Here is a 13,075-nt window from a genome sequence, read left to right on the forward strand (position 1 = left end):
GACTCCAGCACCGGGACACACGTTCCCGAGCACCCAGGGCTCGGGACTTTTAAAGAGACTTCAAACTCCTCAATAGCTTGTAACGCGCGGGGCCTCGGGCGTTTTAATTCCGAGTAATATCCCCGATGACCCAACCATCTTTTTGGCCTTCTGAGACAGCAGCTCCTCGCTCCTCAGCCTGGTTTTCTAAGGAAACGAGGCTCGCTCCATCGCGGGACGAGGAGGCACCGACCCCATGTGCCCACCAAGCCCAGGGGACGTCGCCGTCCCCAAGCCACGGCACTCCAGGCAGAAAGCCCAGCCTTTAAAAGACACCGGAGAATCCCCACGGCCCTAAAATTCAGCCCGGCAAATCACGGGCACCTGGGAATTGCTGCGAGGATCAGAGGGACCCAAAACCCCGGGGGGAAATTTGGCGTTGCCCCCGCGAGCCGCGCTGGGACGGGGCCGCATCCCTCCCACCCGGCACCCCCTCGCGCGCTCGCACCAGCATGACTGTCACGGCAATTAACACACATGCCAATTAACTGCGAGCAGGTGCTGGTTAACTCTGTGCTGAGTAATTCATACCCGGCTCCAAGCAAATTGCTTCAAATTGGAGAGACGGGCGAGGGAGCAGAGTTAGCATTTTGCAAATGGGGGAAGAAAGGAGAGGAGCAGAAGCCTCTCAGCTGGGAGGTGTTTGCACAAAACAAGGAATTTGGGGGTGCTGAGCCCAGGAGCCGGGGAGGCGCGAGAGCTGCCATTTCCCCCGAGTCTTTATTCCTGCATTCCTGACCCTTTTTACATATTTACTGCCTATTTTACCGATTTTTAAATGATCTTCCCTTGGCGCTGCACGAGCAGCGGGGTCCTTCGCGCCGTCCCCTTTCCATCCCCACCAAAGAGCCCCACGTTTCCCTAGGAGTGAGCGGGGGCGCTCAGGGTCTCACACCCACTTTTTGGGGCCGTTTTGCTATTTTTGAGGCACTTTTATCGCATCCCCTTTTCGTTGCCTCCTCGCTGAAGTCAGCCGCATTGTGAGCTCAGCACAATGTCAGCTCCAATAAACCAAGCGCCGGCCGCGCAGCTGTAAAGGCGAGATCAAAACGGCGAACCCCAAAGCCCTTGGAATAGGAAGGCAAAGGCAAATAATCATATCCTTTCCAAAAAAAACCCAACAACTTATTTTCCTTTCAAGTGCTGCCCGCTCTGTACTTCTGCGTGGCCTTGCCCTTCCCGGCGCGCTCACGGATCCACGCTCCCCGGGGCGCCAGGGCAGAAATCCGTGGTGGAAGCAGGGTGAAAAGTGACAGCAAAATCTGGAAGGAAATTTGGAGAGGAAGGAAAAGAAGAAAAGCGCTCCCCTGGGAAGAGGCTGGAGGGCCCTGCACTGCTCAGCTGGTGGAGGAGGTGAACGGGAGGGAGAACGCCTGCCAGCGGTGCAGAAAATCCCCAAATTAAATCCAAAATTGAATCCCAAATTAAAGGGAGAAAGGCTGTTTCCCACCTCCTGCAAGGCACGAGGAAAGGAGATTCGCTGCAAGCCGCAACGTGGAGGCACCAGCGGCCGCGGCCGGTAGCAGGGGCCAGGCACGGGGAAGCACGCCCCGAAATAAAACCACAACGGCCAAAAGCCAGCGCCTTTTCCACCCCAGCACCACCCGCTCCCGCAGCACAAAACCACCCTTTAACGAGGATTTGGAGGAATTATCCCCAAGATGGGCTTATCCCTGCTTGGCATCCTTCAAGCTGGGGCATCCTTCTCCGGACAGGGCAGGGAGGCGCCGGCGCTGTGCGGGGACCAGCGCGGGGCCCCCCTGGTGCCAAACCCGCAGCTTCCCCCGGGAAAAGCAGCCGAGTCCGGGAGACGCGACGCAGTGCCCTGAGAGCAGCCTGGCAGCACCCCCCGGGCTCTCTCCCGTGGCAAAAGAGCCCTAAAAGCACCTGCAAACGAAGCAGCAAAGCGCAGCCGAGGTGTCCAAGCCCCCAGCATCACACGTCTCCGTCTCACCACGGCACGAACCGGCGGCGGCGGCGTGGGGCTGCACTTCCACCTCCCAAGGCTACGGATTGCGCTCGGGTCACCTCTTGAACCTGACTGTTTAGCTGCAGTTCTTGCCTTCCTGTTTCCTTTTCTCACTGACGGCTGGGCCGGCCTTTTGTGCCTTAATTGTTGTTTTTTACATATCCTCTACGCTGACACCAAGGACTTTTCATTTCCTCCTTGCCGGCTTCGGGATCCGCGGGACCCCGCTTCCTTCTCCCGCGGGGAAGGGGGGACGAGAAGCCCCCAGCGCTAACGCACGGCGCTGGCGCTCAGCTGGCACCGCTCCTCCTCCTCCTCCTCCTCCTGCAACGTCGCCGCTTCGTGCTCGCCATCACCTCCCCAACGAGCCATCGCCCCGCGCGGGTTCGCCCAGGACGGTGGCACCGGGCAGGACACGGCCACAGCTCCGTCGGGCACCGCGTGTCCGCGCGCCCCCGGCCCCGCTGCGCGCCGTGCGAAGGGCTAACTCACCAGCTCAGCATTGTTTAGCACCTCTTTATCTCCAAACCGAGATCAAAACCGCACAAACACGCTCGAGTCTCCTCCAAAGCTTCTATTCTGGTTTCAGGATGATGCTATCTGGGTTCCTGTGCCGAGCCTCCAGATGCAGGCAGGGGGAGGGGAGAGGAAGGCGGCCGAAACGCGGCTCCGGAGCAAACCTGGCTCGGAAGCACAGCTGCAGGGCTCGCCCGAGCCCTCCCAGGGGCCGAATCCTGCTCTTGGAGCAGGTGCAGAGCCGACGCGATGCGGCGAGGAGCCTGGCAGCGAGCGGGCGGGCAGGTCCCTCCCGCGCACCCAACGCCCGGTGCGCGCAGCCGGAGCAGCGAGCGCCCAGCCCGGGCGGGTTCCCGGGGGGGGGGACTCAGCAAAAACAGCCCCGCCGCCGGCGCAGGATCCGTCCCACCAGCTGCAGGTACAGACCTCGGGAGGCTCCAGAGGGCGGAATCGAGGCTGGATTCAATCAGGCCCCCGAGGAATTTGAAAAGATACATATATTCCTGACCCAGATTCAGGCGTTCTCTGGAGAAAAGCAGATGCCAACCGCGCCGCCGGCTCCGCCGAGCTGTAACAAAACCGCGGGCCGTGCCAACAGCGGCCGAGCCCGGGGAAAAAAAAGCACAGCCCTTAAACGAGGCTGGAGAAGCAGCGTTCACGGCGGGGGGGGCTTTTGAGGATTTGGGGAGAGCATTAACCAGGGGCACGCTTTCTCTTCCCCTGCAGCTCCCGCGCTCGTCTGCGCCAGCGTCACACCGGGCGCGAGGCGAAGGGGCCGCGGCGAGCTGGGGGTGCCCTCACGGCCCGCGGCCGACCACGTCCCCGGGGTCCCCTTCTCACCCTCCCCATGCCACCAGCACAGCCGGAGCCGACGGAGGCTCGTGGCTGCCCACGCCGCTTAAATGGAAAGGACACGGGGGAAGGAAGCGGGGAGGGGGCCCCCCGGACAAGGTCAGCGGTACGCCCGCGGTCCTGCTCAGCGCTGGCCAAAAGCCAGAAGCCACCCAGAGACGCTCGCGCTGTGCAAAGGCGAGAAGGCAGCCGCTGGGACGAAGCACCCGCGGGACTGGGATGCCCCCCGAGGAGCCACCCCACGGAGACAGGGCAGGGGACCACGGGTCGGAGGCGTCGCGCCAGGCAGAGCTTTGCCAAGCGACCTCCGAAGCGCCCTTGGGCACGGGACGGGTTTCGCCGCCGCCACAGCCGTCACCTTGAGCGGCACGACCTTGGCGGTGGCATCCCCGCGGTGGCACCCACACGATGGCACCCCCGGAGGTGGCACCCAGCCCTCCCGGGCGCTGTCGGGGCCGCGGGTGGTGCCGGGGAGGGTCCCGCGCCCACCCCGCGCGCCCGCCGTCACCTGCGATGCCGGAGCCCCATCGCGAGGCCACTTCGCCTCCCTCCTGTCCTCCATCCGTCACCAGCTCCGGCGCTGGGGAGCGGGGTAATTTTCCCTCGGCACTAAGTACAGTTTTCTAAATGAAGGGAAGCGAGAGCCCATTATCCGGCTCCGTCGCCCACCCCCACGGCTCCCTGCAGGGCACGAAATAACCACCTGCCAGCTCCCCGTAGCCATGCGCCGCGGCAATGATATCGCAGCTTCCCCTGTCACTATTGTCAGAGCAAAATTTAGATACCTGGTAATGAGGAGGTTTAATACGACAGATGAGAGGTTGACTCATTAAAAAAAGGGAGAGAAGGAGAGGGAGCTGAGTTAGGGGATGGATCCTGCGCTCCGAGCCCGGATGGAAAGCAGGAGGCTGTCAAATCGTCCCCGTGCCGGGGGGAGCAAAAGCAGGGCTGGATCCCAAAGCAGAGCAAGAGTGGGGAGTTTGGGTTGAGGACGTGGGGAGGAAAGGGGAGGAATGGGGAGGAAAGGGGATGGATGGGGAGGAAAGGGGATGGATGGGGACGAAGCGGCTGCAGTTTTGGGATCACCCAGCCCTGCTCCCCCCAGGGCAGCTCAGCCCCTGCACCCGGCGGTGGCGACGCTTCGGTGTTTCGCTTTGAGGTTTTCTCTCTCGAATGGGAAACGGTGCAGCGCCGCACAAACGAGGGGTGGGGGAGCTGAGGCGGAGCGGCGCCGCGCGGCGCCAGCGCCTGTTACGGTAAGCGCCGGGCATCCGCCACGAGAAGGGTGCAGCAGGGACCCGAACCTCTGCTCCTGAGCACGAGGGTGCACCCCTGGGTGCAGCCCAGCGAGCTCCGACGGCCATCAGAAGGATGCCGATGGCTCAAAAATCCCAAAATACAACACGCCTGATGGGCATCGCCCCTGCCTCCGGACCCCCGCCTCGACCAGGACACGGGAGCGTGGCTCCGCACCGCGATTCTGCAGGGGGAGGAGGGCGAAACCTGCCCAGAAGGAAAGTCTGGGGCTCTCCAGGAGTGGGGCCGGGTTTTCCCCCCGTGGCAGCGAGGACAAATCTCTCCGCAGGGTGGGTTTTACCCAGGGGAAACTCCACGAGCCCTGGCTACTGTTGCTGCGCCGTGCCATCCAGGAACGCAATGGGAACGCAGAGCTTGCTGCCGTGCTGGATGCCCGTGGGGCAGAGCACGCCGGAGCATCCCCAAAAGGGATGGGGGAACTCAGGCAGCAGCACTGGGAACATCCAGGGCCGGGTTTGCGCCTCCATCCCAGCCACCAGACCCCATTCTCACGGCACAAATCAGCCCGAGGCACGTCTGCTCGCCTCCCCGACTGGTTCCAGCCCCAAACTCTGCTCCCCATCCCTCGGTGGAAGCCTTCCACCAGACAGAGCTATTTGGGGAGTAAAGGGAAAAAAGGTCCACGCGCAGCCCTCGCTCCTCGGGGCGAAGACGGCGGCACAGGCTGGCCTGGGGGTGAGGATCCGGCCCCGGCTCGCGGAGACAGCTGGCCGTCAGCTGCTGCCGCTCACTCTCAAGTGCCCCGTTCCCATTCCCATTCCTGTTCCCGTTCCCGACACAGAACCTGTCCCCCCCGCCCCACGCAGCTGGCCCTGCTGCAGGCGATGACTGGGGCCGAGCCGGGCCAAACTGGAAAGCCAAAACCAAACCGAGCCGTGCAGGGTCCCCGTGCCGAGGGCCGCCGCCGGCTGCGCCAGCCGGCCCCGCTGCGGTGTGTTTCCTATTAGCGGGGAAGGCAAACGTGGAGCTGCTTTAACCCCATCCGTGTCCCACGGCCCTGGAGCTAATCCTTGGGTTTTGAAAAGCTTTTGGGTTTGTTTCTGACACGTTTACATGGCTGCTTGCGCCCCGAAAACGCCCGTCCCCATCCCTCGCTGGGGTGTCCCCGTGACTTGCTCACGCACACGCCCACGTCACATCACACCTCTCCCCGAGGGCGTTCGGGAAATGCAAATAACCCCAAAACAATGCAAATAACCCCAAAACTCCGCGAGGGATGGGCGGCCGGGCTGCGAAAAGCCTCAGCACGCCGCGGGGCCTGCAATTTCAGCCACCCCAGCGAGCCGCGGGGGCGAGCGCGAGGAGATGCCCGGCCCGGCGGCGCTGGGAGCGCAGGCTGCAGTCACGGCCCCGTGAGCCCGACGCCGCCCGCGCTCCCGACGCGTTTCCTGGCCCTGCCAGGAATAGAAAGCAGGAGCCTGAGTCACCGCCCGGCCCCATGCCCGTGCCCAGCTCGCCCCCGAAGTCCCCCAAACGTGGGGAAGCTGCGGAGATGCTCCCGCACCCGGCGGGGGCACCCGCGGGACCCGAAGGCAGCCGGGAGCCCTCGGCGTTGCACAAGTGTTGTGGGTGAAGGAGAGTCCCAGTGGGGGAAAGTCCTCTCGGAAAAGGGAAAATAGGGAAAAAAAAAAAAAAGAAAAAAAAAAAAAAAGAGAAAAGAAAATGCAGCCACGAGGCGTTTTTTTTTTTTTTCTCTGCAGGCTTCCAAATTGGGGCGGGGGGGAGAAAATGCGTGGTTTTCAGGAGGAACAAGTTGGCGGGTAGAAGTTAAAGCGTTTCAGCCAAAATTTTGGCTTAAGAAAGGGGATTTAAAAATAAAATTTAAAAAAAAAATAATTAAAAAAAGGGGTAGAGCAGGAGGAGGAAAGCACTCTCCCAGCAGGCCTGGAGCAGGTAGCGGGACCCAAGTTTGGTTTCCAAAGGAGAAGATCAGGGATGGGACCCGTGGCCACAAACCCCGTCCCCAAATGGTACCAAACCCAGAGCGAAGACCCCACAGAGCCCCCCCCCAGCACGGGCTAAACGTTGGTTTTTAGCCCAAATCGTGGCGTTTCTCACCCACCCCACGGCTGTCGCCACCAAGCTCTCAGTGGCCACAGAGAAGCCTCTGAGCTGGTTTTGGTCCTTCCCCAGATCCTCTTCCAAGGGCGGCGCACTAAAGAACTAAAAGAACTAAAGAACTAAAACTCGTCCTAAAAAAATCCTCCCTCCTACAGGCTGTGCACCTAAGTTTTCACGGAAATGGATCTTAAAATTCCCACGGGTATTAGCAGCAGTATTACTGGGGTGATTCGCTCTGACCCAGGCCCACCCAGGATCAGAGCAGTCCCGGCCCCAAAGCCATGAGGAACCCCGAAGAAGCGCAGGGGCAGAGGCGTCCGTCCCCAAACCCCTGGGGTCCCTGCGTCCCCACACCAGGAGATGGTCACGGGAAATCCCCAGGCTCGGACGCCTCCGAGACTTCTTATTCTTGGGGGGCAAGCCCACAGCTGAGACCCCTCCACCTCCGCTGGTCACCCTCAGCCCCCTCGGACGGCACCATCAGCCGAAACCCCTGGCGAGCCCACCCCACTCCTCCTGCACGCCCAGCAGCTGGGGAAGTTTGGGCACAGCACCGCCAGCACCGGCTCCTTTTGGACCCCAATTCACCTCCCTTCTGCCCCCCCCCAAAAAAACCCTGGAGAAGCCACGCCGGCCGGCCTCAAGCATCCCTGCATCCCGCAGGGCCAAGCCCCTACCCCCAGCGCCTCCGCATCCGCTGGAAGGAAAGGAAATTTTGGGTCCCCCCACCCCCCCCCAAAAAAAAAAAAAAAAGGCCCCCTCCCCGCCCCGGGGGGGCCCGAACCAGGGCAGCGCCGAGCAGGAAGGTGTTAAAAAACCCCAGCACCGACCTCAGGGGGAACCCCCAGTAAACAAGAGCGCCGTGGGCGAGTAAATAGGGTGGGCTGCTCCCCGCTCGGCTTCCTGTTTGCTTTCGCAGATCCGGGCTGCCACGGCCAGCGCCGAGCACCGGCCTCGGGGTCCCCTCGGCGCCTGTGAGCCCCTGGGGTGAGTGGGGTCCCCCCCTGGCACCTCCTGCCCGAGCCCCGTGGAGAGGGGAGAAGGACGGATCCGTCCTGTGCCATCGCTCAGCGTCCCCCTGGGGCGCTGTGATGATGGGTGGGGGGCAAAAGTGCCCCCCCCCCGCCCCGGCTGGGTTTTACCCGTGTTAACCAAGCAGCCGGGCTCTGAGCGAGTTTTCCTACAGTTGTTGGGGAAATCCCGGCTCTCCCATCCCAATCCCATAAGCGAGCCGCGTCCTCCCCCCGTGCCTCAGTTTCCCCCTCCCCGTGCAGCTGATGTCTCTGATATGGGACCCTGACCCCCCCCCCCCCCCATGCACCCCAGGTTGTGGCTACGTGGAGCTAACGGGATGCTGGAGCTGTGTGCCAGAGCAAACGGGGGTGCAGGGGAAGCAGCCCCCCCCCCCCCGGCACAGCGGGGAGGCTGACGAGAGATAAGGGCTGTAAATCCCGTAAGGTGATCGGGGTGGGGGGCCCCGAGCTGTTTGTTTGGCTCCAAACCCTGCACCCGCGCTTAACAGAGAGGGACAAAAAGGGGAGAAAAATCAAAAATGAAATAAAGAAGTGAGGAGGGAAAGAAAAAAAAAAAAAAAAAGGAGAAAAGTGCAGCACACGGTCCACAACAACAACAACAGAACTCCAGAGAAAAAGGAGCTCGGGGAGGAGGTGGGGGGGGCAATAAAAGGAAACCCAGTTGGGCTGGCAGGGTTTTTAAAGCGACGCCTGTTTTAAAAAAAGCAGCTGCTAATTTTAACTCTCCAGTGGAAAGAGTGAGCGGTACTTACAGGAGACAGCCTGGCTGCGGCCCTTCCACGTCCGCGGGGCGCTGGCGGCCGGGAGGAAGCGCGGGACGGGGCGCAGGGCAGGGGGGGGGGGCCGGGGCAGGGGACGCAGCCCCCGGCCGGAGCCACGCGGCCAGGGCAGTGGTTTTGTGCGGCAGGGCTGGCTCTGCCCCCAAAGACGAGGATTTCCCCCCCAAAAAATGTTTTTCACCGCCCCCCCCCCCCCCTCCTGGCGTCAGGGCGCCCGCGGGTTCTGGCACCCGGAGAGGCGTCGCTCGGCGCCCCCGGAGCTGAAAGGAGACCTCAGGCTGCGGGGCTGGAGGCATCGCCCTGCCAATTCCACCTCTCCTGCGGGACGAGGAGGGCACCCCGGGGGGATTGTGGCGAGACCCTACAGCTTTTCCAGCGCCCCCCCTGCCCCGTGCCAAGTGCGCCGGGCGAGGGGCCGCTCGTGGCTACGGCACGGTGGGAACCCAGCGGACGCAAGCCCAGGTGTCTACCAAAACTAAACCTCCAAAATTCATAAAGAGAACGTGGCGCGATGCCCGAGCCGGACCCGGCAACCTCAGGTCTCTTCCCCGTCAGAGGGAAATCAGCCTTTTGCTGCAAAATCCCATCGAGAGAGAGAGGCAGGCTGGCACGGCCCCTGCAGCTCACGCACGCGGTACCGGGCACGTGATTTCCTGAGCGGCGATACGACTGTCTTCAGGACACGGAGGAGTCGATTCCTTTAAGGTCACGGTCCCTAGAAGAGCTCCTGCATCAGCCGTGCTCGGGCAGAGCGAGGCTTTCCTGGTGCGCCGCAAATGGGGCCGGAGCCGGGAACACAAAATGCCTATCGACCGCGGGCACCGAGCGCCACGGGACGCGAGGACGTGGCTTCGAGGGGATAAAATCGCCCGGCACTGGTCGCCGCACGCTTCCGAGGCTGGGTCGATAGCGCCTGTGCCATCCCTCCGCTCCTGTCACTCGGCGAGCCGGGGGGGACGAGTTTCAAAGCAGCCCCCGGAGGCGTTTTCGGAAGCCACCTCGCCAAGCGGCGAGCTCGACGTGCCGGCCGTGGAGGCGCGGGGGTTGCTGAGCTGCTCCTCCCCGGCTCCAAACTCAGCGCCTGCACCACCAGCGGCACCTCCAGCCCCAAAACCAAGCGCTTGTGCTGGCGTAAAACACGCAGAGACACCGCCGTGGGGCCGCCTCCAGCAGCATTTGGGGACGAATGAAGGCTTTTAGAGGGAGAACCCGCTGCTGCCCGCCGGCATCCTGAGCGGGGCAGGGGGTGCCTCAGGACCGCGGTGCTCAGGAGCCAGCCCTGTCCTCGCCCAGCCCTGCGCCGTGTCCCCAGGCTCGCCACGTCGCTGTCACACGCGGCAGGACGGGGGCATCGCCCAACGCTTCGCCTGCCCCCCTACGGCGGGGCCCGTCCACCGCTTCGCCCCGCGGATTTACGGCAGCAGGAGAGAAGTCCTTGGCCCCGACCTTGCAGGGAAATGGCCAAAGCTCTTCCCATCTCCCAGCCCGAAGCCTCCAAACAGCTCACCTGCCCCCTCTCCGGCACTAAAAAGCCATCTCAAGCCAGCAAAAGTGCTTGCTAAGCAGAGGGAAGAGAGTCCCCTCCTTTCAGGAGCTGGGCTCAGATTATTTTTAAAATCTTTCCTTTTATTGATTTGAAGAGCAGATAGGGAACATGCATTACACGAAACCAAAGATTCCGCACAAGCGAGGGACGCGGCTGCGGCTCTCCCACAAGCTCGTTACAGCCAGCGGAGATGCAAACATTTACCGTAACAGCAATAAAGAGGCAAAGAAGGTCAGGAAGGGAGAGCGCGCAGACACCGAGCCCTTTCTGAGCCGCACCGCAACGCCCTCCCTCCGTCCTTATTTCTGGGGAAGGCGAGGGGACAAAATAACAGCGGCTTCTGCCCGCAGGTCTCGTCCAGCCGACTGCCCCGGGACAGCCTTGCCCACAAAATTCCCTGCCACGGGGGCTGGAAGCGCTGCCAGCCCCGACCCACGCCGCCGCGTGCCCAAGCGGCTGCTCCAAGGAGCGCGGCCGCGGCGCTCAGCCCCTCGGGCGCCCGCTGCAAAAAACTGGGACGTGAGCTCCCGGCGAACACGGGGCCGGGGGGGAGATGCTCGTCCCGTGGAAAGCAAATCTGGGAGGAAAAGGTTTTTTCGCCCCCCGCCCCCCTCACCCCTACCTGCTACGCGGACTCCTGCATCTTCGGCTCCTGCCAGCCGAGGAGCTGCGGCCACCGCTCGTCAGTCAAGCTGCAAGAGAAAAAAGGGAACGGCCGTGAGGCTGAGGGGAGGGAGGCAGCGAGCAGGGCACGGCACGGCCGGGGGGTCCCCTCCCGCGGTGACCCCGCAGCCGGACCGGGGGCAGCCTGCGCGGAGCCCCGGGGAAGCAGCCGAAAGCCCTGACCCTAGGAGGCGTCGGTGCCAGGAGGTGGGAAGGGGCACAAGCGAAGGAAAAGGGGGACATGAGCAAGGCGAGAGAGATGAGTGTAAGGACAGCGGGGGGAAAAAGAAACTGAGAGGAGCCCGGGAATGAAAGCAACCGTAAAATCCAAGTGATCGTTAACCCAGGGCAGGGGCAAGCGGCCGCTCCGCGCGAGCAGGGCGCTGCGGCACGGCGCCGGGGCTCCGGCACCGACTTCCCCGTTTCCCTGCAAAGCCTCGCGCGCGCCCGCCGAGGAACGGCACCGACCTGCAGCCCCGGGACGCTTCCCCCCGGGGAACGCAAGCGCGCGAGCTGGGCCAAAGGCGGCCCTGGCGGGGAACCGAACGAAGCAGCCCGGGAGGAAGCGCGGCGGCGAAGCTCATCCCACTCGTGACTCAGAGGCCGGCCGCGGAGACGACCCACGCGGGGCAGAAAAGGGCTCGCAGCCCGGTGCTGGTCACTCATTTACCAGCTCGCTTCCTGGTGCGGCCGCCGCCGTCCTCCAGGTGACGGCAGCTCTGCCCGCGGCGGGCGAGGGGAGCGCTGCAAGGGGAAACTGAGGCACGGCGAAGCGCGCGCGTGGGGCCGCGGTGGCGCAGCGCGCGCGCCTGCGCTCCCAAGCCGAGCTGCAGCCTCCCCCCGGCGCCGGCGAACCAAGCAAGGAATTGTGCTCGGCTTTCCGGCGTCCGCGTCCTCCGCTTCGACCACAAAACCAGCCTTCCTCTCCCCGGCCGCCTCCCCCTCCCACGGCCAGCTCATTTCCTGGCATTACAAAATTCAGCCCCAACAAAGAGGGACCCAGGAGCGCGCGGCTCGCACCGGGGCTGCGCCCGCCCCGGCCCCCCCCCAGAAATAAAGGGATGTGGCTGGAGGGGTCCTGGGGAGACCCCGCAGCAGCTCCCGGCCGCGTCTTTGTCCCCACGCCACGCAGGATGGGGCCCTGCGGACAGATCGGCCGCAGGATTCCCAGCTGCAGGACAGACGGACAAGTCTGGACCCTTCACCTCTGCAACGGGAGAGCACCGGGGACGGGGATGCCGAGTTCAGCCTCTCCCCCTGCTGCACCTGCTGTATCGAAAGAACTACCGGCCCGACCAACCTGGTGGCCAAGCACGACCCCCCGAGGGCCACCCCTCGGTTTCTGTTACCAAAAAGAGCCGTGTCCTGCCACGCCGGGCAGCGGGACGGACGGACAACCAGCGGGAGCTTCGCCCTGCCCTTTCTACCCGCGCATCTCCTTTCCGCCTCATTTCAGCTGCCAGCCCCGGGGCCCCGGGGCCGCTGCCGCCCTCGAAGCTCGCCGCCCGGCCGGGTGTCACCGCAGCAGAGCCAGGCGTCACCCACAGACCGGGAGGGCGTGGGTGGGGAGCACCGGCGGGACCACGGCACCACCCTCGCCCTGGGGGCTGCGCCCAAGCCCCGACACCGGGCTGCGAGGCGTCCCCGTCCCCATCCCGCCCGGGGCGTGCGCACCAAGCCCCCCTCCCAGGGGTTTTCTCCTTCCCCCGGCCCCCCGGCGAGGCTCGAGGCGCCGCCGCGTTGCAGAGCCCCGTGCTCCGGGCGGCGAGCTGGGTGGAGGACGTGCGAACACGGGGACTGTGCTCCGCGCTGCCGCTTTCGGCTGCCGGCCGGCCCCTGCCTGCAAAAAAGAACCGAGGAGGAGATCGCATCGAGCCCCCGCGGGGACCCCGCGTGCGCCCACCGGAGCCTGGAGCCGTGCCCGTGTGCCAGCACCTGTGTCGTGCCCGCCAGCATGGAAACACCTCCGCTAACGCAGGCAGCAGCACCGGCGCTCGGCCACTGTCCCCAAACGGTGGCGAAAAGGGTTTTTGTTTTGTCTTTTTTTCCCCCCTGGGGGAAAAAGGTATTGGGTGTTCCAAATTGTGTGTCAAGCTGGAAAAAGAAAACAAACAAACAAACAAAAAAAAAAAACATACGGGAGCGACGGAGGCAGCACAGGGCAGCGAATTCCCTTTTCGAAGTGAAATGAGGGGAGGAAAAGGGGGAAAGGGAAGGCGATCTTTTTGTCTGGCCGCGCAGAAGTGCTGACCGGGCAAAAAAAAAAAAAAAAAACGTTCCTGTTCGGAAGCCCGAGCTT

This window comes from Cygnus atratus, chromosome 28 (genome assembly GCF_013377495.2).
Source record: "Cygnus atratus isolate AKBS03 ecotype Queensland, Australia chromosome 28, CAtr_DNAZoo_HiC_assembly, whole genome shotgun sequence".
NCBI classification, from domain to species: domain Eukaryota; kingdom Metazoa; phylum Chordata; class Aves; order Anseriformes; family Anatidae; genus Cygnus; species Cygnus atratus.